Here is a 12,275-nt window from a genome sequence, read left to right on the forward strand (position 1 = left end):
AGAGAAACATGTTCCAGCAACAGAACCAAGGAACACTCGTCTTACTAGGAAAACAATGATATTTTCTTTTTTAAAATGCTGGCTGTGACCTACCTAACTGGTGTCATAGCCACTAATCAACCATGACTTGAAATCTGAAGAGACATTGACTTAAATGAAGCAGTTGTCAATTTCTCCAGGAGGATATACTGGCTCAGGGTTATCGAAACGGTTTGGTGTGAACATGGCACCTGAGAGACATTACAAACTAGAAAGTTCCATAATTCCACCTCTGCATAAGCTGACTGGTCTCTTAAAAACCACCAGAGGCGGCTTGTTTTTTTAATGATTTTTAAAGATCTCTGCTCGGTTTCTAAATCAAATGGTTCATATGCACAGTGCTACCATCTCTTTGGATCCTGTCTTTCCGCATTTAATGGCTCCCCTAGTACAGAATTCTGCTCATCTTTACTTGTGAAGTAAATGTAAGTTTGAACTCTGGAGGAAGTTTCCCTGACTTAACAGTAAGCAGAGTTAATATTACAGGAGATAATTCACCTTTTACCTGACTTATGATAGAACGCGAAATTATTACCCCTTCCTGGAGTCAGTCAACAACAATAATGGACAGGAACGGCCACTCTGGAGGCTGCAAACAAAAACCAAAGAGGGAGATGGGGCCACAGCGAGGCGAGGGGTAATTCCCCATTTTCTTATCCAACATGTTGATGACCTAATGAAAAGCAGATTCTTTTTTATTAAACGGGCAGATTCCAAAGCCCTTCAGAAAGACATCTGAGCCCATGTTTATTTTTGAAGCACTCCTGTAAACGCGGATTTTCCATGGGCTTCCCAGTGTCAGGGCCGACCTTCAGACAGACCTATTCTGACAGGCAGTTGCAGCAGTCACGTGGGAGAAGCCACCTCCAGGCAGAGCCTCCTGAGAAGCTGCTGAAAGGCCGGCCACATCGGGAAAGGCAGCTCCTAAAATAAGGGGAAGCAGCACAGGCTCCAGTGGAGCCGGGGTAGGGAGCACTTCCCTCTGGAGGCACTGGCCGCCTCCAGGCTGTCTCCAGACGCCCCTCTCACCTGCACGCTGCACCTCACCCGGGAGCTTCTCTGCAAATATCTGGCCTAAAGAGGGTGGGAGGGTGGGAGGAGGGGAGGGTGAGCTTTCAGGATGGCGCGTGGAGCACAGGATGCTGTGGAAGTATCTTTCATGAACACTCCACGGTTTTCTGACAGAGATTGCCACCAACTTCCCCCGACTGTCCTGAGCTCATCTGGATCCTTCTGCCTCTGAAAAGATGCTGAAATCCCAGAGTCACTTCCTAGCCTGGTTGTAAATTCTGTCTCTTCCTGTGAATTTGTTAAAACACTCCAGGAAAGAGTTTCCAAATACAGCCAGCCTTGTGTGTTTATGCCTGATTTCTGGGATAATCCTCTGAGGTTCTCCTGGTGCGCATGCATCACACAGAAGGTCAGCACTCCTCCTACCACCAGGCACCCGGGGCTTGGGTCAAAATGACCGGTCTCTCCTCCCATGCTGTACACGTCCCCTCCAGTCTCTCCTCCCATGCTGTACACGTCCCCTCTTTTTGTCAGGTCCACATGGAACCTGCCCTTTGAGACCAGGCATCCTGATGCATAAAACTCATGCCACTTTCCTCAGAATGCACACCCACAAACACACGGAGGGATGTGAAGGCATGGACGTCCTCCCACGTGCGAACTGGTGCAGAGTTGGGGGTGGCATCACACCGACCCAGGCTGGAGTCCTCCAGGCTCGGCCACTCCTCGCTGTGTGACTCTGGGCAGGTTAGTTAACCTCTCTGCGACTCAGTCACTTCATCCACAAAATGAAGGAAACACCTCCGCGTGGGCCTGGAGCTGTCTTCGGGGCTCACTGCTGTCCTCCCTGGGACAGCCGTGGGACAGGATGCCTTTGTCTCTGTAGATCTATGTCTTACTTTAGGGAAACAGGGCAGGCAAGGAGCTCTCTTGCACTTGCTTCTTAGTTGTCTTCAGCCCAACAATCCTTCATATTTCGGGGAGGCACATTCTGGTCTCCAAAAACAGCTATAAGACACCGCAGCTATACACGCAGCCACACTAGATCTGCTTGGGTTATCATCCGTAGAAATCGGCTGAGAGGTCTCTTAGCCTCTTCTAGCAAAAGGAGTGCTCGCCTGCCTTCTTAGGTGAGAACACCATGGCCCTCCTGCTGGCCGTCAGGCGTCCCCGTTCCCTCTGCAAATGAAGTCACTAGTCAGGCTTGTGCCACCACCCGTTCCATGGCCACTGCAGGTCACACCACTGATTCATGGAGCAAAATGTCCTTTGTAGGGAGCCATCAAGCTAAGTGCCTCAGTTTCCCCATCTGATGCAGTGGTCTGAGTCAGACTCACACAGGCCCCTGTAGACCCATTCAGGGCTGCCAGGTTAGCGGTGTTAATTCTAAATACTGAAGCTACATATGCCTCTTTCAAAGAAGGCCCTTGCCACACAGCCCGGGCTCGTGCCTGGTCACAGGCTGTGGGGTTCCCCGTCTGGAACACTGCCCCCTGGTCCTGGCATGGCTGCTCCCGTCTGGCCAGGTGGTCTCAGTTCCAGTGTTGCCTCTTCAAGGGCCTCACCGGGCTGCCCAATCAAAGACGCATCCAGGCACTCTTGCATGTGATGACACGGCATTCCTGGTACATTCACACTCCTCTTACATGTTTCTTCCCCTAATCAGGATGTAAGTTAACGAGTGAGGACTTGGCTCCAGAGCCTAGGACAGGCCCTAGCACACAGCAAGACCACGGTGGACGTCTGCTGAATGAATGGTGAATAAACAAATACGCAGAGAAACACATGCGGGGTCTGAAAGTGCGCTCGAGCCTGGAACCCGAGGCCCCGTTGACGAACTGGCCGCTCACGCACGACATACTGGCTTCGAGGTCAGCAGACACACGCACGTCAGAACCAGGAGGTGTTTCTCTGAAGGGACCCAGGGCGCAGCGACCAGGCTCCGATAGAGGGGACCATGCAGCACGGAGCAGCAAACTCAGAAGCCAGCAGAGGTGGGTGGGGGCGGACACAGGCTCCACCGCCGACAGGGGACCCTCGTGTGACTCTCTGACTCTCAGCAAGTTCTTCGATCTCCCTTGCCTCAGTTTCCAGAAGTTTAGATGGAGACGGACTCAGAGGCTGCTCGCCGGGCAGATGTGATGAGGACTGGAAAAGCTGCCACACACCTGGGGCCCCCAGTTGTGCTGGCGACTCAAGTCACACTGCTTTATCACCGACTGCAAGTCTATCACCGACTGCAAGTCTGCAGCCACACACATAGGAACGACGGCGGGGTGCCGAGTCCTGCAGGATAAACAGATCCAAGGAGGCATCCCTGCCAGAGGAGGCACTCCGGGTACCCCACCAGAACCAGGGGCTGCGAGGAACCGAAGGGCCATGCAGGCAATGGAGCCGGAGCAACAGACTCTCAGGGAAAGCTAAGGAGTAATGGCAGACTGGACAGAGGGAGGTGCACCTGCCGAACTACGACACGTCTGGAAAAGAGGCATCGACGGGGACTGAGCCTCATCCCAGTCATGTGGCTGCAGTGATGTGTGCCCCCATAGGTACTGAGCTGTCTGAGACGACTCCTACACAAGAGCAAATGCCAACACCAGAAAGGACGGCTGAGGGGCACTGGCCAGGCACACGCTCAGCCTCACCATGGCCTCTTCCTCACTCTGCGCCTGGGAGCCTGCCTTCAACGAACGGAAGCTGCCCTCCAATCAACCTGTACCCCTGCATCTCTGCAGAGCGAAGGCTTCCTTTAGAGACATCCAGACACATGTATTTTCTTTCTCTTTTTTTTTTTTTTGAGATGGAGTCTCACTCTGTCACCAGGCTGGAGTGCAGTGGCCTGATCGCAGCTCACTCACTGCAACCTCTGCTTCCTGGGTTCAAGCGATTCTCCTGCCTCAGCCTCCTGAGCAGCTAGGACTATAGGCGCATGCCACCATGCCCAGCTAATTTTTGTATTTTTAGTAGAGGTGGGGTTTTACCACGTTGGCCAGGATGGTCTTGATCTCTTGACTTTGTGATCCACCCACCTCAGCCTCCCAAAGTGTTGGGATTATAGGTGTGGGCCACCGCACCCAGCCCACATTTTCTTTAGGATGCTAGGAGGTGCCTAGCCATGAGGAGGTGGAGTGAGTGCCACAGATGTTACAGCTCCGTGCTCTGCTGCGCAGGCCTTTGTTTTGATGACAAAGACCAGGGTTTGGGTACCACTGTGAAGGAAATGGAAGATCTCCGTGCTGTGTGCAGGTTCCCTGGGGTGACCTCTGAACCTCTCACATTCCCCCTTGGCTGCACGTCCGCAATTTCATCTCAGAACCGAGCCTCCTCCACGCCCGCCGACCCGGATGAGCTATGGGGGTCTTGCTGGGGTGTGCATCGAACACAAAGGGGACCCGGTGCCCGTCTTCCCTCTGCACGTGGGGGCACCTGAATGAGAGGTGCCCGGGCATAAGGACCCCAGTGCAGCTCCGTGTGCCCTGGCGTGGGGCGCACAGGAACAGTGAAGAGGCTGTGCTCGGGCAGGCAGGGATGCTCTCCTGCTAGGCGGCGGCGGCGCCACGTTTCCACCAGTTACTCACATCCCCCTCGCTCGGCGATCTCTCGGGTTTTGTTTCTACCTCTTCATTTCTAAGTCAGCGTCTAGTGCCTCGTTACTCATCTCAGCAGTGACTGGCAGACGTTAATGAATTACTGATTTTCACCTTCACCCGCCAATATTGTGTATTTATGTTGGAAAGAAAAGAACTTTTTGAATCAAGACTGGGATCTTTTGATAGTTTTCCTTTCAAACATAATCCATGTGTATGACTTGCCTCAGTGAAGTAAATTCTAATCACAGCCGCTGTGCCTCTGACGCGAATGCCGCCCCTCGCCCAGCCCTGTGTAAACCTTCTAGAGGCCTGGGCTCCTGTTGAGGAGCCCGTGCTCCATTCACACAGCTCATGCTGAGGGGAAGGAGATGCAGGCTCCAGGGAGGCTGCCAGCAAATCCCTGTCCCAGCTTGTCCTAATGGTATGGTGATCGGCAGGCCCTGTGCCTGCTGGGTGCCTCAGTTTCCCCATCTTTTAAAAGGTAGGTAACAGCACCTACCCTTGAAGGGCTCCAGGGAGGACTAAGAGGTAATGTTTGTAAAGGCCTTAGCTCGGTGCCTGGCACCATCGGGGCTCAGTAAATGGTTCCTGGGGTCACTATCATTCCCGAGGAAGCATGGATAGCCAGGTGCTCTCAGGCAGCGGCTCCCGGGTCTCCTTACGTTTTCCATACTGCATTCTCAGGCTCAGATTAGACAGAATTCCCCCAGATGGGAACCAGAGATTAGCTAACACAATGCTGAAGGTTTCAGAGCCAGAGTCAAACCCAAGCTGCAGGGCTGCAGCCCTGCGCCTGCTGTCCCCAGTCCACAGGGGCGGCCATGCTACCAGAGCCTCCGAAGCAGCAGCACACGGAAACTCATTTATTCACGACGCTGGATTGTTAGCGGTTTAAAATATGCTGTGTACACAATCAATGTTAATCATGAGTGAGTTCTGGGTACACTCTGAGCCTTCAGTGATCAGAATACTAACTAGCAGCCTCGTGGAACAGGTTCACATCTCTCAGGTTCCCTGGAGCTTTCTGAAAACCCTAATATTTCTAGCACTGTTTAAGCGTTTCATTACTTTGTTTCAGGGCTGAAAAATGTCCCTTAATTTCCAAGCATGGATCTTATTGCCATTCTCTCAAAGGATTCGGAATATAAATACGTACTGCAGCAGCAACAGGCTTATTCATCAAGCTGCTAGGTTAGCGTAGATAATTAGAAACTGGGGGGTCGCTTGAGGAAGGTTCACTATAATTTACTTCCAGACACAGCAGCTTAATTAGAAAGCAAATTCCTCCCCTAGCTTTAAAGACTGCTAAATAATTATGCACAAACTGCCCGATCTTCTCTCTAGTCGTGTGCTGAGATGCTAAACAACATGTTTTGCCCATTTGACAAGAGTGGCGAAAACTAGGAAGGGGTTAATACTGGATTTCCTGAGGACCCTTGATTTTGAGCGCCGCTGTTTGAAATAAACCGCATTTATTGGCCGGGCGCGGTGGCTCAAGCCTGTAATCCCAGCACTTTGGGAGGCCGAGACGGGTGGATCACGAGGTCAGGAGATCGAGACCATCCTGGCTAACACGGTGAAACCCCGTCTCTACTAAAAAAAAAAAAAAAAAAAAAAATACAAAAAAACTAGCTGGGCGACGTGGCGGGCGCCTGTAGTCCCAGCTACTTGGGAGGCTGAGGCAGGAGAATGCCGTAAACCCAGGAGGCGGGGCTTGCAGTGAGCTGAGATCCGGCCATTGCACTCCAGCCTGGGCGGCAGAGCGAGACTCCGTCTCAAAAAAAAAAAAAAAAAAACCGCATTTATTATGGAAGACATATCGTGCGGCAGTTCTGAGGAACGAAACCACCCCACGTCTCCAGTACTGACAAAGATGAGGATCATTATATGATTCGGGTGGGATTTCTGACCGTCTGGGGGCAGCAGGGATGCCGTGCCATGAACCTGCCATTGAGCTGGTGAGGAGGACAGGTCACAAAAGCCGGGCCTTCCAAAGGGCATGAAAGTGGTGCTGTGCCACACTCAGCCCCCAAACCCTAGACAGCGGGGTCCTGAGGCTCTCGGCCAGGGGGCCACCTGTTGTGCGCTCAGTAGCACGGTGTCTCATCACTCAGGATGGCTCCGACACTGACCCCTAGAGAGCTCTGGCCTCGCAGACCTGGCACACCAAGGGCCAGGCGTTGTAGGACGAGGGTACATCCTCTCAGATGGCAGCAGGCAAGGATACATGGGCACGGGGCAGGTGCCTGCCGTGCAGGTCTCTGTGTGCCAAACACACCTGCTCATCTGACACGTGCGTGCTGATCCCCACCTGGCATCTACAGCTTGCACTCAGGACCATCCTTCACACGCTCCCAACGAGGGCCGCCGGGGAGGGAAGGGGTGTGCAGAGCGGCCACCGGGCAGGGAAGGGGTGTGCAGAGCATGAGGCAGACCTGGTTTTACTTCCTGCAGGTCATGAAGCTTGACGGAAACAAGAAGCCCAAGAGCACAGGCCCGTTAGTCTCCTTGCATCACGTGACTTGTCACGCTAGTCAGGTGGGACCCAGGAACCAACGTCGTCCTCACGCTTAGTGGCAACAGAGGTATTCTTGAGGGCAAGAAATTTCTACATCGTGAGTTAAGACAAAAGAACGAAACTGCAAAACTAGTTCGTCAGAATCCCTAAAAAGCTGGCAAAAGCTAAAAGCAAATCAAGTCCAACCCCAGCTAGTGTACGCACAGGTACTGCAGGCTCCCTGACATCTGCACATCCACACAATCTGTTCCGAACGTGTGTCACTCGAGATGTCACACAGGTGCATTCTAGGTGCTGTGTTGTCGTGGGTTTGCCATCCCCCCAGTCTATAGTCCTTAGGATTCTGTTTACAGTAATGAACTGCTAAAACATAAATGAAATCAGACCATGCACGAGAGCCTGTTTCTGCCCGGTCTTAAAACTATAATTAAAAACAAATTATCCCACCATTAACTGGATCCAAGATCAGTTCATGTAAGGAAGGCAGGGACGCCCATGCAGGTTCTCCGGCTCTAGGTTCAAAGGTCATCTCTCTCCTGGGAGGGTTTTGGCGAAAAGGGCAGCAATGCAAATGCTTCCCCAGGGAGGTCACACCGGCACAGACGTGAAAGTGATGGATGACTGTGTACGTTTTAATGTAGGTGTGACTCAAGGAACCCGGAGCTCCGTCTCAAGGTGGACAGGAGGGCAGTCATGTGCAGGGACATGGGGGTGTCACCCAGACAACCGTGTGGCTCTCACCTGGTACCCAATGACAGCTCTGCCAATATTGTGCAAATGTTTGTATTAAAATATCTCAACTATTCAAAAATGTATATATTTTGAAATATTCCTTGGCTACTTATAAATTTTGTGGACACACGTGCTGCCTGGAGGGAGGCAGTGCCTCAGCCCTGCTTGGCGTAGTCCTGAGGCCAGGAAGGCCACTCAGGTGAATGCACATCATAGGGTGTGGCTTCCGAGACCACACCCCTCCTGCTCCCACATGTGATGGGAGGAGTGGCCTCAGAGGAGCACCATCCTGCTGACTCTGGAGCAGGGGTCAGGCGGTGACCCTCCAAATGTCAGCCCCAGAGTCTGGGAGGAACAATTCCCAAACCCCCTGAGGGACTGGTCCCCCAAGCAGGAGCAGGCAACTAACTTCTGACCACTGCATTTTAGGAAAGTGTTGAAAAAATCATACAAAAACTCGAAAGGTTTTGTGCATGTCAGATGCCTCCCTGGGAGGTGGCGTGGCCCTGCTGGCCACATGCTGTGACGCATGGGAGCCCTATCCATGGTGTCCTTCCTTGTGGCATGGGCAAGGAGGCTCCAGAGGACATTCCACAGATAGTGGACACTGCCACATTTCCAGCCCTGTAAGGAGGGAAGCTGGTTACAGCGTCTGCTTCCAGAAGACAACCTCTGGGCTTCCATGTCAGAGAGGTGACTCCCTCACTCGGGGCACGCTGGTGACAGGCACAGCCTGGAATGTGCTGGGAGCTCATTCTCAAGCACTCTGGACCCAGCGTCACACTCAGGACAGGGGACACACAAGGACGTCGCAAACATGGCTGGCGTGCTCAGCGAAGGGAAACAAGGGGGAACTCGGTCTTGGCTGCCTGGAACACAGGGGTCACGTTCATCAGCAGAGCTTGATGATGATCTGTTTGTCTGTGAACTGTACCGCACCGCTGCTTTCTGAGCGGATCTGTCTCCCCTGACGCGCGGGCTAGCATTACGGAGTTAACATATGCTGATGGGACATATGCTGATGGGACCCCGTGGAAAAAAGAAGGGGCCTTGAAGCAGTAGAAGGGCTGGCCAAGAGGGTCTGAGCCACAGAGGTCACTGTAACCAAGATCAACATATTTAGAGAATCAATCTTCAGAAAATGATAAAGTATAAAAATAATGAGGCTTTTTTTTTTTTATAGGAGTGTCCTCTGAATATAAAAAACACAACAGCATGAAAGACACTATTAAACATAGATGTGCTGAATTTTCTGCCTCACTTTGTAACCGCAAAATCAAATCTACTTCTTAAAAACTTTTCTTTGGCTGGGCATGGTGGCTCACGCCTATAATCCAAGCACTTTGGGAAACCAAGGCAGGAAGATCACTTGATTAAAAAGATCACTTATTTAAAAAGTAACTCATGTCCTTTGTAGATAATACCATATGCAAAAGACATGGCCAGGCACAGTGGCTCATGCCTGTAATCCCAGCACTTTGGGAGGCCAAGGCAGGTGGATCTGAGGTCAGGAGTTCAAGACCAGCCTGGGTAACACAGGGAAACTCTGGCTCTACAATAAAAACCAAACAACCGAAAATAAAAATTAGCCAGGCGTGATGGCATGCACCTGCAGTCCCAGTTACTTGGGTGGCTGAGGTGGGAGGGTCACTTGAGCTCAGGAGGTCGAGGCTACAGTGAGCTGAGATGGCGCCACTGCATTCAGCCTGGGCAGCAGAGCGAAACCCTGTCTGGAAAAACAACAACAACAACAGCAAGAAAAACCCACACACAACCAACCAAAGCCCTTCCTTAGGAGACTAAACATAACTGAGGAACAAAGTCTAAAAACTAAAAAACGCAAAAATAGTGTTTTAAGTGGAGAAGTCACTCTGCGCAAGTTAAAAACTGACGTCCACTTGGAAATAGAGCTGGTGGCAGCTGTGGCTGGGCAGCTTTTGGAGCAAAGATCTGGATTTCTCCGTTGCTGTATAATTCTACAGTTAGGAATTTGTCCTGGCATAAAAAATATAAACATAATTCAGCCACTCGCATTCAATGTAACCTCTGTCACACTGAGAGGGGAGCTACCGTGGGAGTTCACCCTGCCAGTGTGACGTGGGTTCCAAGTGGAAGACACTAAAACAGGTGCTTTTGCTGAACCGCTTTCAGAGAACAGCGGCTCAGACCCAAATCCACACACTTTCAGAAGCTATTCTCAATAAAGACTGAGGTGCCCACAGTGACTGTGATCTGGTTTGGCTCTGTGTCCCCACCCAAATCTCATCTTGAATTGCAATCCCCACGTGTCGAGGTGGGGACCTGGTGAGAGGTGACTGGATTATGGGAGTGGCTGTTCTCGTGATAGTTCTCACGAGATCCACTGGCTTAAAAGTGTGACACTTCCCCTTCCCTGGCGTGCTCTCGCTCTCCTGCCATGTAAGATGTGCCTTGCTTCCCCTTCCCCCATGACTGTAAGTTTCCTGAGGCCTCCCTAGCCATGCAGAACTGTGAGTCAATTAAACCTCTGGTATTGATAAATTGCCCAGTGTGATGGTTAATACTGAGGTCTCTAAGCTCTGCAGCTTCGGGAGTCGGACTGTCTTCCTTGCTCCGCAGCTTGCAGACGACCTACTGTGGGATCTTGTGACTGTCTGAGTTAATATTAATCAATAAACTCCCCTTTACATTTATATCTATCCTATTCGTTCCATCTCTCTAGAGAACTCTAATACACCCAGTCTCAGGTAGTACCTTTATAGCAGTGTGAGAATGGACGAAAACAGCCTGCTAAGCCAATTCATCTCAGCGATGGGCTTTGAGAGCACGGCCTCTCCGGCGCCTTGCCATCTCTCTCTAACTGCAGTGGGACCAGGGCAATGATGCCTGGGAGTAGTCGGTGCCTCAGCTGATGGCAGACGGAGAGGCGTGGGAGACACTTACAGAACTACAGGAATGTGGAGTGACAACAGCCACCATCCAAGCTGCAGCTCTGGGAAGTGCTGAGAAGGCAGAAGTGTCTGGCGGGAGGTGGACATGGGCTGAGCGCCGAGGCCGTGTCAGGGCGTGTGATGCCCTCGGCACCGCTGCTGCCCAATGAGACCCGAGTGGTGTCCCTTCTGCAGGGCAGAGACAGACCCAGAGCAAGGAGGTGCCCAGTGAGTGTGGCTCAGAAGGGTCAGGAGGGAAGGATGGGGCTGCTCTGACTCCAACGTCCATATTTTTCCCAGCACACTCTCCTCCTCACACCCCGAATCCCTAAGCGGGGTGTGTTTTGAAAACTGTCTACTATTAACAGTTCATTGTCTCTTTAAATTTAAAAATACAACAAACCTTTAGCATTTAGCCACCTTCGTAGCATCACTTGGCACAGGAGAAAGGGAGATGCAAGAAAGACGAGGACACTGCCCTAACCTCCAGCAGTCACGACTGCACTGGCTGAGAAGGGCCTTTCGTGCTGGGGAGGGAGGGGACGCACTGGCTCTGGGAAGAACACGAGCGGCTGCAAACGCTAACGTCATGATTTAGGGAAAGGGCGTCTGATGAAAATGACTAACATCCACGGTGGATGGGGGAGGGTGTCTGCTTCTTTTTCAATCCTCACTCAATTCTATTTTAATAATAAGAGTGAAGGTATCCTCCCAGAAACAACAGAGCATGCTGCTGTAGAATTCACATCCTCTCCCAAATCCACGTCTCCGTTTCCCTGCACCCCTCGCTCCCCAGGCCCATGGCTTGTTGTTCGCACTGGCAGCCAGCCCTGTGCTGCCTCTGGTCTGCACTCTCCGGCCTACTCGCTCTCGTGAGGTTTTTTTTCCTCCCCTACATTATGTATTACTTTTACTTCAGTTGTCAAACAGCAAAATGACTTCTGCAGGTGCACATGCTATGGATTGGAACACGTGGGTGGATCTGTGGAACCACACCAGCATAAGGCCCCACCCAGGCCCCTCCCACTAGACCCACAGCCACACTCTCCACCCCTCTAATCCCTGGCGACAGCTGATCTGTTCTCCAGCCCCATGTTCTGTCTTTCCCAGAAGGTCACGGAAAGGGAATCAAACCGTGTGCTACCCTTGGAGACAGGCTTCTGACACTTAGTGTGACACTTCTGGGAACCACCTGAATGGCGGTGTATACAGAAAGCCTGTCCCTTTTCCCTGTTGAGCAGAATTCTACCATACAGATGCACCACAGTCTGTATCCATTTGCCCTGGAAGGGACATTTTAGTTGCTTCCGGCTTGGGGGAACGAACAGAGCTACCACAAACATTCATGCACAGGTTTTTGTGTGATCCTAAGATTTCATTCTTCCAGGGTACACATCCAGGAGTGGGAATGCGGGGACATGTTGGCAGGTGTGTGGACATTGATGAGAAACTGACAGTTCTTCCAGAGTGGCCGCA

At 51.8% G+C, this 12,275-nt stretch overlaps 1 protein-coding gene and 1 long non-coding RNA gene across 2 annotated transcripts in view; one reads left to right on the plus strand and one right to left on the minus strand.

The window, feature by feature from the left end:
• The window catches only part of RPTOR (regulatory associated protein of MTOR complex 1), a 418,321-nt gene that overhangs the window by 158,356 nt on the left and 247,690 nt on the right, over positions 1–12,275 (minus strand). The gene's annotated exons all lie outside the window — the stretch shown is intronic.
• LOC104654940 lies at positions 783–4,805 on the plus strand. Its single transcript, XR_746915.2, has 4 exons — positions 783–1,459; positions 1,585–1,797; positions 1,955–2,180; positions 2,717–4,805. It is a non-coding gene; the product is annotated as an uncharacterized LOC104654940 (long non-coding RNA).

This window comes from Rhinopithecus roxellana, chromosome 19, assembly GCF_007565055.1.
Source record: "Rhinopithecus roxellana isolate Shanxi Qingling chromosome 19, ASM756505v1, whole genome shotgun sequence".
Taxonomy (NCBI): domain Eukaryota; kingdom Metazoa; phylum Chordata; class Mammalia; order Primates; family Cercopithecidae; genus Rhinopithecus; species Rhinopithecus roxellana.